General features: G+C 34.1%; 1 protein-coding gene across 11 annotated transcripts in view; it reads right to left on the bottom strand.

Moving 5' to 3' along the window:
* The window catches only part of LOC141397778 (uncharacterized protein CG43867), a 664,656-nt gene that overhangs the window by 352,705 nt on the left and 288,752 nt on the right, over positions 1-23,199 (bottom strand). The window lies entirely within an intron of this gene.

Genomic DNA, 23,199 nt, shown 5'->3' with positions numbered 1-23,199 from the left:
TTATTTTCTTGTGAAAAAGGGATTTTTGGAAATATTTTAGAAGAAGTTTTTGTTTTGTCTACAAACTAACAAAGTATGAAAATGACTTTGTTTAATAAATTATTCAGACCTAACAAATATTGTAAACAAATTTTCTTGTAATGCCTTTTTGCGCGTTCGCCGAAAAATTTTAATTAACAAAATTTGGTTGCTATTATTTTCACATGAAATGAAGTCATTCGTATTGTTTGCTGTCACGGCTAGCAGAATTCTGTAATTCTTAGCCTTTTCATTATTCACACAATTTTATCCGAAAAGGATATATATTTAAAAGAAGATTTACCTTTTTCGTACTGTTTAACGAGTTCAAAAGATTCGCTTTCAAGAAACGAATACTGTCACCTACAACTTGTAAATTTTTTGAGACTTGAAAGAATTAATAACGCTTAACGATTATGGATCAAATTATTTTTTTTTTTTTGTTTTTTTCATTATTTTATGTTAATTATTTTTTATAGAAAATTTATCGGCAACCTTTGTGGTAACAATGTTTCCATTAGAAAAGTTAAATTAACATAACATAAAGCGCTGATGTTGAATATTTAAATGTTACACTCACACATGTGTATCAACAACATGTTGTGAAAACATTCCAAATCGTCCTTATCGCATTATGGAAAATATTCAATTTTATTTTAATTAAATTCACACAACAACAACATCCAATGTAATTAAATTTTCACCGTAGCTTCTGAGACCGTGTGGGATTTTTTTGTATGCCCTGACTGACATGGGACAGGCAATGTGATGATAGACAATGTGTAATGTGATTGATTGTGAATGGAATTTTTAAACAGGAGGCAGAATAATGTGGGTGCATGTGTGTGTGTGTGTGTTTTTTTTTTGCCTATGTAGCTGCTAATTTGATAAGGATTTGCAAGTAAAAAGGTGAAAATATAGGAAATACCAAAACAAAGTTTCTGTTTAAAATATGCAAATAATTTGTTAAAACATTGTTTGAGAAACAAAAAAACTGGCCTAAAAAATTAGTCATTTGAGAATTAACATATGTAGCCATGTTGGGTGGGAATCTTTCGTTAGATATTACAACAAATTTAAATTATTAGAAAAAACGCCCAAAATATTTTCAATCGTAAGCAAACTCAGGTGTTACAAACTTTAAACACTTTTCAATAGGATTACTGGTTAGAAATTGTGATTATAACATATAAGGGCAGTAACATATTTTTGTCCTTACAATAGTAAACATGCCAGTTTTGGACAAAGAGAGCCAGTGATGTTAGTCACATTATGTGAGTTTTATTTGTATAAATGGAGTCGTACTACGTTCGAATCGCCGCACAGTGATTCCAGTTTACTGGCCACAATCTCAATTTGTCATCACCGGTTTCCCAAATATTAATGGGATTTGCTAGACAACATATTTTGTTGTTTTAGAAATACATTTTTAATAGATACCTTGTTAATTATACCCTCAGCCTTTAGGCTAAAGAGGGTATTTACACTTTGATACGACCAAAATTATGCCTCATCGAAATAATGGTTTTAGACCCCAAGTATGTTTGTACGATATCCGTTTCAGACAATTTTGAGTAGATCTAGCAATGTCCGTCCGTCTGTCTGTCTGTCTGTCTGTCAGGCTGGTGCGCACGATAACTCTCGAACGGATCAATCGATTCGGTTCACATTTTGGGTATCGAAATATTTTGTCCAGATTCGATTTAAGTTCGAAGATGGGCCATATAGGTCCACTCCTTCAGGTACCTCCCCCACAAATGTTCAAAAATTGTCCCACAACTTGTGCGCACGATAACTCTTGTAGGGAATAACTGATTTGGTCCATACTTTGCACATCGTGTAATTTTTACCAAACTTAGATGAGGTTCCAATATGGACACAATCGGTCCATTCCTTCGGGTACCTCCCACACAAAATCTCGGAAAAATTCAGTTTAGGAACTGGTCTCGAATCGCATTGATTTTTATTTACGCAAGTTGTATTCGCTGTCCTCTATACGACGCTGTAAGTTTCATTAGGGGCAAGTCCATACTTCCTGAGAAAATAGCCTGAAAATTACAAAAAACCCTATGACACCGTGTCACAGTGGAAAAAACTACCGATTTAGCGCGCCAAAAGTAAAAGTCTACGTTTTGTTGTATGTTTGTCCATAAATTCGATATGAACAGCTATAGATTGGCAATTTTACTTCATTTATTAATATATTTGGTAAATTTGTATTATTACCGTAGAATGGTACCTATCGATTTTCGGTATTTTAAAGATTTCTACCACATTATCCAACCGAAACGGCTAGGATTTGGCATTTAGTCTCCGTGGGGGTTATGCATACACTCCTATAAACATTTTCGGTATAGGACCATGTTCTCATATAGCCCCCATAGACCGGTACCACCGATTTCGGTAATTTTGGAGGTTTTAGCCATATTATCCAACCGATATAGCTGAAAGTTGACATTTAGTCTTCGTTGGTGGTATAAAATATTCCGACGGAGAATTTTCGGCACAGGTACACGCATTGATATGGCCCCCATAGAAAGGTACCGCTCTAATTTCAGCATTTTTACATAAAAAAATATATTAATAAAAATAGTAATAAAATAAAATGTTGCAGTTTGTTGCAGCTAAAATTTTACAAATTAGTTAAGAACTATGTGTACTAAAAATAAAATAAAAAATCTACGCGCCATCCCGCGACACTCCCTAGTAATAGCTTTAACAAAGTGCTCAATTTGGAAAAAAATCGGATGTCACATGTTTTAACTGTAAAATCCGAGTTGCAATAAATAACATCTTATATTCAACATTTTTTAAATCAACTGCTTCACGAAATGTTAAATTCAATAAAGCTTTAAAATTACTCTGTAGGAAGAGTGCATGCGACGATCACAAATTTACTACTAAACTATATTATGAAAACTAGTTAAAAAAATGTCAACCAAAAACGGACCGTTATTCCGCTTAGACTGATGAAAAACAAATTATTTTAAATGCAGTTGCATTCTGTGGACACCTTAGATTAATACTGCAACAATCATTTTTAAATTGGCGTATGTGATTTTTTTGACTTTTGGCGCGCTAGATCGGTATTTTTTTCCACTGTGCGTTGTACATGGCTGAAATACTCAGGAAATGTCGCCAACATCACTGAGGGGTATTTTGCCACCGTTGAAAATTTAATGTTGTCTGGCCTGGGAATGGAACCCACGACCTTTAGCGTGCAATACCATTACCATTGCACCACGGTGGCACCCAATGACTCCTATTAGGCGAACGAATGTCCTGTATTCGGCAGTGGCACTCACGACTCGAACATCTAATGGTGAACAACAATAAGTATATATACCATTGCAATAACAACAACATAAATCAAGACTTCGACATACAAAAAACATTGCGAAATTCAGTCTTATGCAAGAGCTGGCATAGTATTTATGTCTTCGTCCATTGTCCTCAGTTCAATTTATTTGTAAATAAAAATGTTGAATGGGACAAAAAAATTAATACTGTTGTTATTCGTCTGAACATTGTTTTATTGTTATGACGTCCTTCTTGTGCTGTTTTGTTCTGTTCATTATAAACGTTTATTTGAGTGGTATAGCTTTATTAAAATCCCAACAAAAAGAAAAAATAAATAAATATAAAATTCATATAAAACAATAACGACGGCATTTACACAATCAGTCATTCAGCGCATTGTCAAAATATTCAACATTATGGAGGACTAAATGTTTATATGTATGTCACTGAATGTAGCAATAATATAGATGAATGAGTGTTTATAGCTATTTAGAAGTGTTTGAAGGGCAATAAAAATTTTATATGCGCGAGGTAATACATATTCCGAGCTGACGTCAAATAAATATTCTCTCTTCCTCCTGATACTCCTCTTGAAGAAATAGGGCTTCTAGAGAGCATCGCCATTTTAGGACAAAAAGGACAAAAAAATGCAAGAATGATTAAAAAATCCTGAATTCCGTAGGTATCATTAAATGCAGAAGCGTGGAATAATGTCGACCATTTTTATACCTTCCACCATAATATGGAGGGTATGATTAAGTTTTTTATTATATTTGTAACACATTGAAATGCACTGTGCAACACTGGAAATGCAAACAACTTCTAAAGGGCATTTTCTGAAAGTATATGTTAAGACTACAAAAACCTTAATTGGGTTTTGTGTTCTTAGATCGGGTTTAGATTTTATGGCCTCATCTAAACCGACCCAAAATGAGCCTTTTTTCCAGTGATCGGACCTTTATCTCCGAAGCTAATAAGAACTTTGCTTTGCAGTCTTCAGCAATATTGTAGCCCTAAAGTAGTAGAACTTATGTGTCAAACAGATGAACGAGAAAAAGCTGCATCTAGCGCATCAAACTCGTTAAAATATAGAAAAGTTTACATAATTTCTGAAATTCTGGTCAGTAACAACTAAACTGTTGGGAGTTGAAACAAGTAACCATTATAAAAATTTTCCAAATAATGTGACCATCATTTCTTCAGAACATTCTGAAACTCTAAAATGGTTATTTCACGTTGTTTAAGGGGTATTTCATAACATACCTCTTACAAAACTTATTTCAAACAATGTTCACACAGGCTGGTTATTCTCATGTTGGGTATTTCAATGAATTATTGAAATATTTACCAAATTGTATAAACAAGGCGATAGAGGCATTTTACAACAATATAATGTTCCGAAAAATTGTGTATTACATTCCAGAAAATATTTTCTCAAAAGGTAACATTAAGAAGAATTTTACATTTTGGGAGATACGCTGCGAAATATACACAAATTATATAATTTTTAGATTTATTATAAAATTTGAGGCAATAAATGCAGTTTTTCGAGTTCACTATTCCTCCAAATACTTTCTTCTTGCTCTTATCTGCAAGTTTGCTGCAGATGTCAAAACAAGATTCATATTGGACCTCTACTTTCATAAAACTGTGGACAGAAGTTGTTTGCACGCGATTGGCTCAAAAATGTTGCACAGTGATATTCGCCAGGTTCTCTATATGTATTCTTGATCAGCTTATAGTTTTAAGTCGATATAACTATGTCCGTCTGTCCGTCCGTTCGTCTGTTTAAATCAAGATACAGGTCTCAATTTCAAATATACTCGTAGAACTTTATAATTTGGTATAGAAGTTGATATGATTCTCAGCCACACACTATATCTACTGGGCATTCCACTATCCCCAAAATATAGGGTTATGACTTTTTACATCATCGTATGATATTTCGATTAGTTACAGTAAATCATTTTTAAGAAAAAAGGTCAGAAAGTCATAACCCTTGTGTAGACACGTGAGTTAGCACAAAGCTATGCTTCTCCGAAAATAATGTATTGGTATAATCATTTCATATGTCATTGTTAATTTTATTGACATACCTCACAAAGGTACATATTTCAATAGTTTGTAGAATCACCATATGTATCACATATGTATGTATGTATGTGATATTCATTAAATTATGTCAACATAAAATGTTGTCTATATTCATGTCAGACAATGAGTAAAGATTTATAGACATTATGTCCGAAACAAATTGAAAGCGGTAAATTAACTATTTGCCAAATTGATCCACAATTTAATAAAAAATTTTGCAAACTATGTAATGAAATTAAAATTATAGCAAAGCTTTAAATTTTACATAGTGTTCACTTTTAATTAAAATTTCCTATACCGAACTTTTCTCCGAAAAGTCAAACCAAGAATAGATTTCACTCCCTTCGATTTTTTTGCTTTGTTTTCCTCATCCTTATTACCAATATAATTATCAACATGCACCTATCTATGGTTAAAAGGCTAGGTTAATCCGCTTAAAATTGTATGACAAATGTTAAAACGAGCTCCAACATTTTGGTTGCAGGTGAGTCGATTTAGCCATGTCCGTCCGTCTGGTCTGGTGCGCACTCTCGAACGGATCAACCAATTCAAAATAAATTTTGGGTATCGTAATATTTTGGCCAAACTTAGTTTAAGTTCGAAGATGGAATATGGATTATATCGGCCCACTCCTTCGGGTACCTCCCACACAGAACTTTGGGAAAATGCAGTGTGAGGACTTGGGTCGTTTTGAGATTTTTTCCATATTCGATCCACTCCTTCGGGATCCAGAGCTGCGGCCTCCTTTACGACGGTAAAATTTTTTCCCCGGAGTAATTCCATATAATAATGGAATCGTGAAAAAATAAACCGGCCGGCACGTACTAAACTGGCTAGTGTGCATTAAGACAAGACAGCGGAATTCTAGGCAAATGCATATATGGTTAGGATGGTCGTAGAGAAAATCTGATTAGACCAAAAACCAAAACCATATGCAAAAATATATATACGGATTTGTGGTCTAAATATCCCACCGAAATGGCTGAAATTTGGTATTATGTCTTCATTATGGATATGAAACTTTACACCCGATATTTGTCCGCATAGGTCTACATCTTCATATAGCCCTAGAAAGGTAATTCCCGATTTCCGATATTTTGAAGGTTGTGGTCTCAAAATCACACTGAAATGGCTGACATTTTGCATTAAATCTTTGTTGGAAGTATAAACCTTTGCTCTTGAAATTTTTTGGTACAGGACCACGGCTTCTCATAGCCCCATAGAACGGTGCCTGCCGATTTTCGATATTTTGAAGGTTGTGGCCCCAATATCCCACCGACATGACTGAAATTTGGCAATTAGTCTTCGTTGGGAGTATAAAACTTTCACCTGAAATTTGTCGGTATAGGTCTACGTCTTCATATAGCCCCAATAGAACGGTGCCTGCCGATTTTCGGTGTTTTTAAGGTTGTGGCCCCAATATCCCACCGAAATGAATGAAATTTGGCATTTAGTCTTCGTTGGGGGTTTAAAACTTTCCACCTGAAATTTATCGGCATATACCCACGTCTTCATATATGCCCCATAGAACGTTATATCCCGATTTGCGGTATTTTGAAGGCTGCGGCTATGGTTATACATTTCTCTATTTTATTGACTTGTCTGAAGAGCATTTTAAACAGAAAAATTGTACACACAAACAGTTTCGTACTTATTATTGAAATATTTGTTGCATAAGAAAATATGTAAAATGCATAAATTGCATGTATCTCAAAAAGTCAAAAATGGCGTATGGAGCACTTAAGCATAATAATAATTGTTCCACAAACATCCCTTAAGGGACAAGGGAGACTCCTCTCATATCAATGAGTGCACCACGATTCATATTAGCTCAATGATATGGGACCTACTGTTTATCGCCCAGTCCGAACGGCGTGTCTAAGACACCACTTTTGTAGAGAAGTTTTACATGGCTGAAATACTCAGGAAATGCCGCCAACATTACTGAGGGGTATTTTGCCACCGTTGAAAATTGTTTTGATGTTGCCTGGCCGGGGAATCGAACCCACGACCTTATGTGTGCAAGGCGGGTGTGCGTACCATTGCACCACGGTGGCACCCTAAGCATGACACCGACGATATATCAATTATTTCGTATGGCCCCGCCCCACATTAAGGTACCTACAGATTCCAAGCATTTTGAAGCAAACTCGTGATACAAAATCCATGTGTTTTCTTCTTTCTTTAATCAAAGGCTGAGGATATATTTCCGTCAGCACAGCTGACTGATACCTCCTTACTTGTTCTTTTCAAGCTTATTTCTCTTTCCTTAACCATAAACTTTATTCCTTAAGGTACATCAGGTGACTTTTGCGGTGTTTTATATTATTACTGCCCTTGATGGATTTGTTTGTTCCTTTTTATAACAAAACATTGGTGTGTTCACCATATTGTTCAAAATCATTCCTATACATATAACAAGTTATGGTAAACATTTTGCTCCATCAACCTTTTGTCCTTATTTTGTATATTTTTGTAATTTTGCTTTAGAGTTTTCTTATAAAACCAAAACAAAAACTCATTCCTCGTTATTGAGTCGCAGGTGTGTTTCTCTACAAGGTAATGGCTACTGCTATTGTTATTTTAGAATTTAAGGCAGGGTAGTTGAAGAAAAATAGAGAAACCTTAAAATCCATTGGAGTTGTATACTCCAAGAGGTCCACTAACATACGAACAAACCAAAGAAACTCAACCATACTTCTGACAAAGACAAAATGACCTTTTAACTTTGAGTTATACTCACAGCGTAAAGCATCCGGTGTTGCAGATGAAATTCAATTTAATGGAAACCTATGGCAATAGCAACAAAGCATTTCTTAAAATTACAAATAAAACGAACCAAAAAATATATTTTGTTTTTAGGATAATTTATTAGAAAATTTAAGCTATAAAACGGGGTTTAGTCGATGACATAGGTTATACCATAGACCAAACAAGGGCCCTGATCGGTATTAACACCACACAACAATGCCCCGGATTTATTTTTGAGCCAATTTCAGGGGAATTACTTCCAACACTTTTCTTTTGACCTTCTGGGAAACATATTTTAGTACAAACGCACGCGTCCTCAATTTGCGGATGGTGGATGCCCTAGTATATTTGCTGAACAACTGCGGTGAAAATAAAATGTCGCAGACAATTCAACGAACCTGTGTGTAGAGTCACGGATCGAATATACGTCTTTGGTGCTTCTAAAATATCGTATACCCCGTTCACCAATGAAAACGTGACCAATCTGAAGAAATTCAATTTGCCTCAGAATTTTTATATAGGTTTATACTTCTTCTTTAAATTTGTGTCTCTTTTATGTTATTTTGATTTCAATATAACATTTTATATAAGTTTTTATAACTTAAAAAGCTTGAAAAAAACAGCAGTAAATGTGAATGAAAAAATGTAACATTTGTTCATAACATAAAAAGCACTTAAACCAGTAAAGAACGGCAAAATATTCAACACCATATGCCATTTTTTCATATCCAATATTTTGCACTTTTATGTTATGTATTTTCGTAACACATTTTTTGTTGTTACTTGTTTTGCTTATACTTTGACACTTTCCAATGATGTTGATGATTCCATTTAAAGAATTTTTACCCCATCATAAACGTGATTTCTATGAATCTTAACAGGGCATAAAGTCGGGAAGACGAAAAAAAAACAACAACGAATGTAAAATGTAAACAATACCATATATACTGAACTGAAGTTGAAAGGCAGAAAGAAAGAAAAAAAGACACAGCTAAAGACGTAAACAACATGTCAACAATTGTGTTTATGCGTTTCCGCTTTTTATAATGTCATTGACATGTATTTTTCCTGCTTGTACTTCCTTTCTCGCTTTTACACATTTGTCGCGATTTTTTCCTACTGCACAGGTGTGTGTATTAAAGGTGCGGGATAGAATATTTTATTTTATGAAGATGACGATGGCGACAGCACGTTCATTTATATATGAATATCTTCTGTCAAATATGTTTTCTTTGTATGTTGTCATTGGGTATCTTCTAAGTGTAAGAGGATGATTGTAACACGAAAATGTATGCGAATCATTATGTTCGTTTGCGAATATTATTTAATATCATTTACGAACGTGAAAGACTTTATTTTCATTCTTAAAAATTATAAAAAAATTTTTGTTGTTCATAGAAAATATTTATATTTATAATTTTAATTTTTTATATTTTTAGGAAGAACAATGAAAAACGTCGTTGAAGACGTGGTCATATACCGACAAATTTCAGGTTGGAAAGTTTTATACCTTCAACGAAGACTTCATGCCAAATTTCAGCCATTTTGGTTGGATGCTGAGGCCACAACTTTCAATATACCGAAACATCGGGAGGTACAGTATTTCTATGTGGGCTACATGAAGACCTGTACGGAAAAATTTCAGGTTGAAAGTTTTATACGCCCAACGAAGACTAAATGACAAATATCAGCCATTTTGGTTGGATGTTGAGCCCACAACATTGAAAATACCGAAAATCGTTTTATGAGGGCTATGTAGAGACGTGGACATATAACGAGAATTTTAAGGTGGGAAGTTTTATACCTCCAACGAAGCCTATATGCCAAATTTGGGCCATTTCGGTTAGATGTTGAGGTCGCAACCTTCAAAATACCGAAACTCGGGAGGTACCGTTGTAAGAGGGTTAAATGAAAATACCGAAGATCGGGACTTACTATTCTATTGTGGCTATATGAAAACGTGAACCCATACCGACATATTTCAAGTGGAAAGTTTTGTACTCTCAACGAAGACTATATGCCAAATTTTTGGAGATATTGAGGCTTAAACCTTGAATATACAGAAAATCAGGAGGTACTGTTCTATGGGGGTTATATGACAAAGTGGACCTATACCGACAAATTTCAGGACGAAAGTTTTATATTTTTTATATTTCGCTTAGACGTTGAACCACAACTTTCAAAATTTTGAAAAATTGGGTGGTACTGTAGTTCTATGGGAGCTATTTGAAGACCTATACCGACAAATTTCAGGTGGAAAGTTTTATCCGCCTAACCAAAACTATATGCCAAATTTCAGCCATTTCGGTCGAATATTGGGGCCGCAACCTTTAAATACCGAAAATCGAAAAGTACCGTTTTATAGGGGCTATATCAAAACATGCTATATTAATAAAAAATAGAAAAAAATGCACAGTGGTCTTGGATGCAATTTTCGCGATATAAAATATTTTTTTTTTCAAAATTGTCTGGCTTAATCCCATTGTTGTAATTTTAATATTTTAAAACAACTAATTTATTAGTGGAGAAAGTTTGGCATTGTTTGCCAAGGGGTAAGGCAAAATAGCGGCACCAATGCTCTATTTGAGAAACATTGGCACGGTTGCATGCAAATTGCATGCAAAAAACAAGTAAAAAAGCGTTAAGTTCGGCCGGGCCGAACTTTTCATACTCTCCACCATAAAATATTCATTCCTGTCCCCAACTTTAAGTTGGTACGTTAAAATGTCAGATAATGTTTATGTACATTTATGCTTCATTCGGGAGGCCCTTTTTTATGGTGCCTATATCTAACTATGTATGTTGACAATAGAAATTGGGAGGTACTGTTATATAGGGGTTATAATAAAACATGGGCCTATGTTGACAGTTTTTGATGGGAGCCTTTAATGTCAAATAACTCCTAACTCGGTTAAAAAATATAGCTAGAATCTTCAAAATATCGAAAATCGGTACATAACGTGGGAACTTCAAATGTCATTAACAGCTAGTTCGGAGGTATCTGGGCTATACGAAAATATGAACTTAAATGAACCGTTATATGGGGGCTATACCAAAACGTGGACCTATGTCCACAAGTTTTGTTATATAAGTTTATTAACACTTAAGAACCTTAAGTGTCAAAATATAGCTAAATCGGTCTGAAAATGTAGCTAAAACTGTCAAAATACCGTAAATCGGGGGGTACTGTTATATGGGGGCTATACCGAAACGTGGACCTATGTCCACAAGTTTTGTTATATAAGTTTATTAACATTTAAGAACCCTAAATGTCAAATGATAGCTACATCGGTCTGAAAATGTAGCTGAAAACGTCAAAATACCGCAAATCGGGGGGTACCGTTATATGGGGGCTATACCAAAACGGGGACCTATGTCCACAACTTTTGTTATATAAGTTTATTGACACTTAAGAACCCTAAATGTTAAATTATAGCTACATCGGTCTGAAAATGTAGCTAAAAACGCCAAAATACCGCAAATCGGAGGGTACCGTTATATGGGGGCTATACCAAAACGTGGACCTATGCCCACAACTTTTGTTATATAAGTTTATTGACACTTAAGAACCCTAAATGTTAAATTATAGCTACATCGGTCTGAAAATGTAGCTAAAAACGTCAAAATACCGTAAATGGGGGGTACCGTTATATGGGGGCTATACCAAAACGTGGACCTATGTCCACAACTTTTGTTATATAAGTTTATTGATACTTAAGAACCCTAAATGTCAAGTTATAGCTAAATCGGTCTGAAAATGTAGCTAAAAACGTCAAAATACCGCAAATCGGGGGGTACCGTTATATGGGGGCTATACCAAAACGTGGACCTATGTCCACAAGTTTTGTTATATATGTTTATTGACACTTAAGAACCCTAAATCTCAAATTATAGCCAAATCGGTCTGAAAATGTAGCTGAAAACGTCAAAATACCGTAAATCGGGGGGTACCGTTATATGGGGGCTATACCAAAACGTGGACCGATATATCCCATCTTCTAACTTGATCTTCCGACGGCTAAAAATTGGTGTTCCCCAATTTTCAGCGAAATCGGTCAACAAATGCGACCTGTATGTTGCGAACGGACGGACGGACATGCATAAATCGACTCAGAAAGTGATTCTATGTATATCCCTAGAAGGAACTATGGGTCTATCTCGCTTCCTTTTTATGTTACATACAAATGCACTAACACATAATACCCCTTACCACATAGTGGTGTAGGGTATAATAACACGGCATCCAACACATTTAATTTCGTACATTGATACTTTTCTATTCTTGTCAGGATAGTGGATATTTGCCAATCCGGCAATGCGATTTTAATGATTTTATTCCACCTTGATCCATGGGTTGTAAAACAGATGTGACATTGGGTGCAAAAATTCAAGCTTAATTTTGAACATGTTGTGCATAAGTTTGGTATTTTGTTGTTGTTTGAGTTTGAAAAAATATACTCGTACATATACATACGAATATTTAGAGAAAATTTCCTTCTTCGTATGATTCGACGTTATAACCGATAGCAACATTCAATTATTTCACAAAAAACCGACGTTACGACCGATATGACGTTATAAACGTTGACGTTATAAGCGATATTTATTTGTGTGGAATATAAAGGGCAGAAATTCGGGACTTTTGGATTTCGTCGCTATAAGCGATATGACGTTATAAACGACGACGTTATAAGCGATTTCGACTGTATAATAAATCGCACTAAAGAGCACCAATACCAACAATAAGTTTTTGAGTCGTACAAAATCAAAAATTTCATACAACGACAAATTGAATGTAGTCTACCAAATAAGATAAAAGACAGCCCTCGCGGCACATTTTTCTATAACAGGCCACACTCCGAATTTGAAATACGTTAAAATACTTAGTCAAGAGAATAACTACAAACGCCGATACATGTTGAAAATGTTCCACATAATAAATATCCCCACACAAAAAAAGATGAATTACAAAACCGACACAATTATATCGAAATGTCGTACAAAAATATCAAAAATTAAGAAAAGCTTCACTTGAACAGCGACAGTGATGGAGAATTGACACCTGATATTTGTTAAATAATATTATGTATTTTTATTAAAAATTTTATGTAATCAATGTTTTATGTTTGTTTTTTGTAAAAGATCCCTGGTGATGACCGTCGGAGACGGCCGAAATATTGAAAATAAATAATAAAAAACAAAACCAATTTTCGTTGTTTTATTTCAAGGACATACAGCCGAACTAAAGTCAAAAGAATAAATATTAAAAACCAAAGTTCGACAATAAACAAAAACAGAAGTTGTTATAAAATATTAAAACTACAACAATGGGATTAAGCCAAACTATTTTGAGAAAACAAAATTGCAACAGCTATCCCAATGAAAAGCGCCGAACCACCTTTATGCCCATAGGTAGTGTGCCCACCCCTAACACAATTTTCTCATAACCTAATTGGATATAAATTCCACTATTACCCTTTTACTCCACACCAAATTGGAATACGGTATCTTCCACCGAGAAATAAATTGCATTCATTCAACTTTACAACAAAAGATAATTAATATTTTTCCTCATCACCAACCAATAAAGACTTTTCGGCAAACACCATTATTAATTGTTCTTCAAAGATTGTAATAAGCAACTGATGATGTTGTTCGCTGGAAATATCTTTATAACAGAAAAATTAATTTTCTTCTTTGAGTGAGTTAATATCCTTGCTTAAGTGTAGAAACTTCAAATACAGCATGCTATAATGTACAGCAAAAAGTGCAGTAAAAGTACCAGCAGTGCTGCATGTTAAATCCAAATATTAATTGAACTTTCTAAGCAGCTTTTATTATTGTGAAAGTACGAAAAAAGCCAAACAAGGGAGAACATTTGAACTGAAAGAATTTGTTAGTTTAAAGTTATTAAAGTGTAAATCAGACCAAAAAACAAGACAGTTATAACTAACTATTGGAGAAAGTTTAAAGTATAGTTTTGCTATAGTTTGTGGTAGTGACAGAAAAACTTATTTTCATTTCTCCGATTTTTCTCTGTTTCTATTATAGTTTTTTTCTGCAGCTATGGCGGTCTCCTAAGGGATGTCTATGTCATGTCTCGTTTTTTTGCCACTGGTCTCTTTTTCCTTTTGCAGTACTTAAAAGTATGCATGACTCTACTCCCCTCCGGAGATATAAAAACTTTCTATAGTTTTTTGTGTGCATCATGAAAGGGTTTCTCAAGACATGCCACGTAAAAGTTTGTTTTGTATAATTTTTTTCGAGCATATGCGTTCTTTTTCTAGGCTTCTTTTTTCTAAGTTGTATTAACGGAAGAGCGCATTGCTTGTGAAAAATAAAATCAAAGTCAATAAACTTCAATGAAACGTTAAGTAGAATGCTATGTGGTTGGCAATCAGAAAAGTTGAATCACATTTAGGAGTAACAAAATTTTCTCTCTCCTTCTAGTTGTATCCTGCCAAGTTGTTTACATGTATTAGTGGGCAGCAAAACACAATCGAAATTAAATTTAAGTTTTATTTGATTTTAAAGTTTTGAAATGCACCCTAAAATAGTATTAGGAGAAGGGACATCATTTGCTGTTTTAAATTAAAAAAAAAGTTAAATAGGGTGCAATATCTTTTTGAGTTCAAATCGTTTATAAATTTTCATTGTGGAACTTACCCATAAAAAATATCTTAACTAATAAAGTAGAAAAAATTACCTGTAAAGATAAGAAAAAAAATATACGAGGATTAATATTGTAGGGCGTGACAAAAATATTTCGAAAGACTTGAAATTTTGTGCACGGGTTCCTAGTTTATTGTGTGTAGGTCAGTTATGATATGATAACAATAACTATTCTCCCCGATGTAATGCAGGGTTTATTCGGCCGAGGAAGATATATAGAATGGGTAAAAGATGTTATTGGCAAAACCCAGAACATATCTAGGACTCGTTTCAATCTCAAGGCAATCCCAGACTCCTCGTGGCTACCTGCAACGAGGGTTAAATATAGCCAGTGCTATATATTCAGCGATACGAACATTGAATAAGTTTTACTATGAAAAAGCGAAGTAGAAAAACGAATCCCTCTAATGTTGACAATCTCCTCCAAAACATTTATTGACACATATTCATGATCTGCACGTATTCATCTAAAATGTTTGGGAAGGCGTGTAGGGTTTGGTAAATCATCCAAAAAAACAAGTAAAAAAACGTTAAGTTCGGCCGGGCCGAACTTTTCATACCTTCCACCATAAAATATTCTGCACTAAAATGGAATAATTAGTTTTCATTCCTGTCCCCAACTTTAGGTGGGTACGTTAAAATGTCAGATAATGTACATAAAATGTTTCACTCGGGAGGCCCTTTTTTATGGTGCCTATATCTAACTATGTATGTTGACAATTTTTGGTAGGCTAGAAATTGGGAGGTACCGTTATATAGGGGTTATAATAAAACATGGACCTATGTTGACAGTTTTTGATGGGAGCCTTTAATGTAAAATAACTCCTAATTCGGTTAAAAATTTTAGCTAGAATCCTCAAAATACCGAAAATCGGTACACAACGTGGGAACTTCAAATGTCATTAACAGCTAGTTCGGAGGTATGTGGGCTATACGAAAATATGAACTTAAATAAACAATTTTTGTTGCAGAATTATTGTTGGCTTTTAAATTTCAAATTACAGAACGTTCGTCCAAAAAATAAAGCTAAGGTACGGAAAATCGGGAGGTTTGTTTTGGGGCTATACCAAAACATGGACATACGTTGGTTAAATCCTCAAAGTACCGAAAATCGGGAAGAATCGTTATATTGGGGCTATGTTGAAAATTGTTGATGCAGATGTGTGGTGACCGCTACAACCCTCAAATGTCAAATTACAGTTAGTTCGGTTAAAAATTGTAGCTAAAATTGCAAAATTACTGAAAATTGGGAGGAACCGTTATATGGGAGCTATATCCGAACATGGATCTATGTTGACAATTATTGATGGAGAGGTGTTGTGACCACTAAGAACTTCAAATGTCAAATTACTGCTAGTTCGGTTTAATATTGTAGCTAAAATCATCAAATTACTGAAAATCGGGAGGTACCGATATATGGGGGCTTTATCAATACATCGACCTTTCTCGACAATTTTTGGTGGAGAGGTTTGGTGACCACTAAGAACTTCAAATGTCAAATGTTCGAATTACAGCTAATTCGGTAAAAACTTGTAGGTAAAAATCTCAAAATACCGAAAATCGGGAGGTACCGTTATATGGGGCAATACCAAAACATGTACCTATGTTCATAATTTTTTCGAATGTAAGTTTTTTGTCACTAAGAAATCTAAACATCAAATTATAGCTACATCGGTCTGAAAATGTTGGAAAAAACGTCAAAATACCGTAAATCGGGGGGTACCGTTATATGGGGGCTATACCAAAACGTGGAACTATGTCAACAACTTTTGTTATATAAGTTAAGTGACACTTAAGAACCCTAAATGTCGAATTATAGCTACATCGGTCTGAAAATGTAGCTAAAAACGTCAAAATACCGTAAATCGAGGGGGTACCGTTATATGGGGGCTATACCAAAACGTGGAACTATGTCAACAACTTTTGTTATATAAGTTAAGTGACACTTAAGAACCCTAAATGTCAAATTATAGCTACATCGGTCTGAAAATGTAGCTAAAAACGTCAAAATACCGGAAATAGGGGGGTACCGTTATATGGAGGCTATACCAAAACGTGGAACTATATCAACAACTTTTGTTATATAAGTTAAGTGACACTTAAGAACCCTAAATGTCAAATTATAGCTACATCGGTCTGAAAATGTAGCTAAACACGTCAAAATACCGTAAATCGGGGGTACCGTTATATGGGGTCTACACCAAAACGTGGACCTATGTCCACAAGTTTTCCTATATAAGTTTACTGGTACTTAGGAACCCTAATTGTCAAATTATAGCTACATCGGTCTGAAAATGTAGCTAAAAACGTCAAAATGCCGTAAATCGGGGGTACCGTTATATGGGGGCTATACCAAAACGCGGACCTATGTCCACAAGTTTTCTTATATAAGTTTATTGACCCTTAAGAACCCTCAATGTCAAATTATAGCTATATCGGTCTGAAAATGTAGCTAAAAACGTCAAAATACCGTAAATCGGGGGGTACCGTTATATGGGGGCTATACCAAAACGTGGACCTATGTCCACCACTTTTGTTATATAAGTTTATTGACTCTTAAGAACCCTAAATGTCAAATTATAGCTACATCGGTCTGAAAATGTAGCTAAAAACGTCAAAATACCGTAAATCGGGGGGTACCGTTATATGGGGGTTATACCAAAACGTGGAACTATGTCCACAACTTTTGCTATATAAGTTTATTGACACTTAAGAACCCTAAATGTCAAATTATAGCTACATCGGTCTGAAAATGTAGCTAAAAACGTCAAAATACCGTAAATCGGGGGGTACCGTTATATGGGGGCTATACCAAAACGTAGACCTATGTCCACAAGTTATATTATATAAGTTTATTGACACTTAAGAACCCTCAACGTCATATTATAGCTATATCGGTCTGAAAATGTAGCTAAAAACGTCAAAATACCGTAAATCGGGGGGTACCGCTATATGGGGGCTATACCAAAACGTGGAAATAAAGGTTAATTGGCACTTAAGAACCCTAAATGTCAAACTATAGCTATATCGGTCTGAAAATGTAGCTAAAAACGTTAAAATACCGTAAATCGGGGGGTACCGTTATATGGGGTATCTATACCAAAACGTGGACCTATGTCCACAATTTTTGTTATATAAGTTTATTAACACTTAAGAACCCTAAATGTCAAATTATATCTATATCGGTCTGAAAATGTAGCTAAAAACGTAAAAATACCGTAAATCGGGGGGTACCGTTATATGGGGGCTATACCAAAACGTGGACCGATATAGCCCATTATCGAACTTGACCTGCCTGCAAACAAAAGATGCATTTTCCCAAAATTTCAGCGTCTTACCTCAATTTTTGTGGATGCTAGAGTGATTACCACAGATGGACGGACGGACGGACGGACATGCACAGATCGACTCAGAATTTTACCCTAATCAAGAATATATACTTTATAGGGTCGCAAATGAGTATTTCAATGCGTTACAAACGGAAAAACAAACTTAATATACCCTCCATACTATGGTGGAGGGTATAAAAAAAAGAAAAGATAACTAACGGACCATTGATGAAGACCTTACAAGTTCTAATTACTATGATTTGCACATCTTTGCCTGGAATTTACGAATTCTGTAAAATTTACGCAATTGCGGAAGTAAATTCTGATGTGTCATAGCTACCAAGTATGTACCTAGAAATGAGTTTTGCTGATGGTTAATTCTAAGTGGAAATGTAAAACATATTTGCTTTATATTTTCACCGACTGATGCAAAACTAGCGAACTGCATTGAATAAATTCTTCAAGATCCATTTACCCTATTATCAAACTCTAATGTAAAATCTTCCCACGGGCTGAGATACGTTCAATCGCGTCACAGGTCTCTGTAAGCGATTGGAAAAGTGGGTTTCCATCGGAAACTGTGTTGAATGAATATGGAGTTCGAATATAAACGATTATGGTTGTGGACCACGTTAGGGGACGACAACCAAAAGACGCATCTTTGCCAATTTTTAGCTTCTAATCTTAATTTGATTTGATTACCGCATACGGACGGATGGACCTGCATATATCATTCCGACATTTTACACTGATCAAGAATATATCGCTCATTTACTCAAAAAAAAAACCTTTTAATTTTCCGATTGAAATTTGACTTCCCAACTTAAAAAGATTATTACACAAAAAATAAAATAAATCCTTGGACTATCTTTTTGAATGAACTAACCAGATATCAGTGCAAAATTTCTGTGCTAGATCGAGTATTATTTGAAATGTTTTGGAGCTTCATAAACTCAAAAAACTTTTTTAAATGGTTTTATTTAGCTCACCCTGTTTGTTTTATTATTTATTCTTGGGTCAAATTTAGTAATTCAAATTTCACCCTCTTCCTGTCAACCGATTAATCTGAAATTTTGTATACACTCTGGATTTTGGTGACAATACAATTATGTTTATTCATTATCATTATATATTCAAGATGGCCGCCACTACAAAATGGCGGATAATTTATGTTTTATTAATCCCATCCAAATGGGTATCAAATGAAAGGGCTCAACAAACAAAACACAATATACTATAAAAAAATTAAATCCAAGATGGCGGCCGCTACAAAATGGCGGATATCGTAGGTTTTATCAATCCCATCAATATGGGTATCAAATGAAAGTGCTCAACCAGTAGAATACAATGTACTATATAAAATTAAAATCCAAGATGGCGGCCTCTACAAAATGGCGGATAACTTAGGTTTTATCAATCCCATCAACATGGGTATCAAATGATAGGTCTCAACAAGTAGAATACAATTTACTATGCAAAATTGAAATCTAAGATGGCCGCCGCTACCAAATGGCTGATAACAATTTTTTATCAATCCCACCAATATGGGTATCAAATAAAAGGGCTTGACAAGAAGATTACAGTGCACTATACAGTACATCTTATACACCCGAAAGCCATACAGTTTCCAGCTAAGTACAATTACGGAACGGCTGAAAGAAGAATGTTGCCTTTAATAGTATCATTGGCTTCTACAATACATAAAATGCAGGGCAGCACTGTGGATCACGCAGTCGTATACTTAGGAGCGAAACTGTTTGAAGGAGGTCAAGACTACGTGGCTCTTAATAGAGTAAAATCTTTGCAGGGACTACGTATAGAGGAGTTGGACTGCAATAAACTTACGGGCAAGAAACCTTGCAATAATGAAGCACTAAATGAATTAAACAGAATGCGAAATAAAATCTAAAAACTAGAAAATAAAAGTAGGTAAAAAAACTTTTTAAGTTAAACGGTTTTATGTTAAACATACATTGCAATGTTTAAGATAAATGTACTTAAAAACCAAAAAAATAATAAAATAGATACAGTCGTGGGAATTATAAACATATGCATAGACTAGACTAAAATAAAACCGTGGGGCACGTCAATTGTCTACAAATTATCGACTTAATGTGCGATAGAAGAATCGTTTTATTTTAGTCTAGTCTATGCATATGTTTATAATTCCCACGACTGTATCTATTTTATTATTTTTTTGGTTTTTAGTACATTTATCTTAAACATTGCAATGTATGTTTAACATAAAACCGTTTAACTTAAAAATTTTTTTTACCTATTTTTATTTTGATTTAAGTCAAGCTCCTAGCAAATATGCTGTAACTCGTTGAGTTTTAGAGATATCAACATGAAAATTTGCCAATAAGTAAAGTAGAAGTCGTAGAAAAAATAGAATTTTATAACTCAAAAAGGCGTTTTTCGATTTAAGCTACTCGTTGAGTAAATTAGCGATATATACTTTACAGGATGGCAAATGATTATGTCAATGTCAATATGGTGGAGGGTGTGAAAACAAAGTAAACCCTTATATAAAAGTTGTAAATATATCGGTTGCCTTATATAACGGTTGTCATGGAATTTTATATTTATTTGCAACAATGTAGAGGATCATTTGGACCAAAACAATTTAATGACAGGCATTTTGTAATGAAAATAGAGATGAAAAGAGTATAATTCAAATGTTAGTAAATATCCCCCTGACTATTTATAAATGACATATGTTGTCTATTTTAATACGTTAAGTATTCTAATTTATTTTTTATTTTAAATTGATGTAAATATATACAATTATTGCAGTGTAACTCCAAAAATATACATATGCTAATCTAATTCCATAACTTAAAATTAATGCTACACAAAGGGATACAATCAATTTAAATAAACGTAAAATTAAATGCATCGGACATGTATTATTTACTTAAATTTTAAAAATATAATTAGAATTGTTTGTCATTAAACTACCCGCATACCGTTCTGAACATATGAGGATTATGGCCTTAAGCATATCTGCATTGTTATAAATGGCTGTAATTAAAGTAAATACTGCACTCAATTAATATGCAAACATTGTAGATAAATCATTTAAAATAATATTACACATTTTTTGGAGGAAGGAGAATTTAATATACATATGTACAGTGACTGTCACTGTAAATGATGCAAGCTGAAATAAATAATGTAAACGTTGATAACTTGGAAACGAGTTGAGATTTTTTAACACTTCAAAAACAATTTTGTAGACTGAAAAGTTGTCTTTAAGATGGTGTACATAAATATTCCGTTTACCGAACCGTTATACTAACATTTTACCGAAAAACAAAAAATTGTCATTTTTAAATTGAGCATTGAAAATGATGCACCAGAATAATCGATTACTAATTTAAACATTTTTGCTTTTTATGCCATTTTAGTAATCAGATTGGTGGAATAATTGGTTCTCTTCCGTTTTCAATAGTTTTGACATTGATTCCGACAAAAAAATGATGTTTCTGACGTAATTTTTGCATGATTGTAATTAATGTCCCTTTGTAGGCAATTTGGCTAGAAATTTCTAGTTTTATGTTCAGAGTGCGTACAAACAATTTAATGATATATGGAAAGTTCTGTATTTGCCAGGCTTGCCCTATATTATACTAGTCTTTAACGGCGTTGCCCTGATAGAGGTAAAAATCTGGACATATAACAACATTTTTTGCACTTTTCTTTGAAATTAGTTCTCAGAAATATTGTAAACAATGCACTATGGGCCCAATGACAGGTTTTTGAGGCAACAAGTCACTGGAAGCTGCTGGACCCAAATTTCGTCCTGATGTTTATAGTGAGCATAAAAATATATCTGCAAAATTTGGAAGGAATCGGTTCAGATATAGATATAGCTTTCGTATATATGTTTCAACCGATTTTATCCGATTTTATATTTAAGCCGCACTAAGGTAACAATTTGCATTCGATGACTTTTAAAATTTGATATGGTACATCCTGATCAATTAAGAATCACGTCCAGAAAGTTTGGTTCTGATCGGTTCAGGTATATATATCTACATATATATAGAAAATTATTAAGGTCTGCCATGATGTTCGAAATATAAATCCTCCGAAATGGCTGGACCGAATTTGATAAAATTTTTACTGTAGATTCTTTAGGTCTTAAAATAGATCGTAAGGTAGTTTTTATACCGAAAAATGGAGGGGGCGGGGGACCTCCTTTACAACGGGTTTTAACCAAACGCGAAATCTCAGAGATCATTTGACGTAATGGGATACAATACAACAGTAATTGCGACCTCCATCAAGAAGTAGAATACCGCGATCGCGTTCAATTTTTGAATACTTTATAATTACATGTCAAGATTTTTAAATTTAGTAGGTTTTTGTAGCCCCATTACTAAATTAAGAGATCTTGAACATAAAAGATTTCAATGCTTGGTATAACTCGATTAAGATAACTATACAATTTCGCGACTTGTGTCATATTGACAAGTACAACTCGCAGCCCAGCCCAATTCTTAAAAATATCCAAATTTTTAAGTGTCACGCTATCTGTAAGTATTTTTCTATAAGTTTACGGATCCATACGGGGATAAAATTTTCTACACATATAGTACTCACTATTGCCTTCTACCACATATATATAGTTTCGCCAATACGTAGCAATACCGAGAGTTCTATTCCAAAAACCAAATAAACTACAATATAAACTACACAAAAAATACACCACAAGTCTACACGCAGAGAAAAAATATTTTTCGCTTTTGTTGGAACAAAACTTGATATTGATATGATAAATTGTATTTGTTTTGTTCAAGCATTGCATTGCAAATCCAAAAATACAATCGTTTGCTCCAAACATAAAAAACAAAAACAACTTTCGGAATTCCGCAATATTGTAAAAATCATTAACAATACCGATTGGTAGGAAAATCGGTCTACCTAAAAAAAAAATCGCTTTTGTTGTAGTTTTAAATACGTATTGTTATTTTGTTTTTTCAGTAGATACACAATTTTGGATTGAAAATTTCTATTATTAGTTCAAAAA

The sequence above is a fragment of the Musca autumnalis genome, unplaced genomic scaffold, assembly GCF_047663935.1.
Source record: "Musca autumnalis isolate F117 unplaced genomic scaffold, ASM4766393v1 scaffold_3, whole genome shotgun sequence".
NCBI lineage: Eukaryota > Metazoa > Arthropoda > Insecta > Diptera > Muscidae > Musca > Musca autumnalis.
Note: the sequence above shows the minus strand (reverse complement) of the source record. Positions and strands in the feature narration are given on the sequence as shown.